Here is a 221-nt window from a genome sequence, read left to right as displayed (position 1 = left end):
CTTTATTCCAACGTCTCGTTTATTTATGACATAAGGAATATTTCCCGGCAAATTTTCTGACAGTTTTCGAAAATTACAAGTGGCATTCGGAAAAGACCTGTGTCGGGATAAGACCTGCACTAGTCATAATTTTTTAAAAAAAAAATTAATCTGCTTTTAGCTATTAAAAAAAAATAACGTAAAGAAATCTTCCTTGACAATTCAAGACATCTTAATAAGCT

The sequence above is a fragment of the Penaeus monodon genome, chromosome 19 (assembly GCF_015228065.2).
Source record: "Penaeus monodon isolate SGIC_2016 chromosome 19, NSTDA_Pmon_1, whole genome shotgun sequence".
NCBI classification, from domain to species: Eukaryota; Metazoa; Arthropoda; class Malacostraca; order Decapoda; family Penaeidae; genus Penaeus; species Penaeus monodon.
This window is presented reverse-complemented; position numbering follows the sequence as displayed.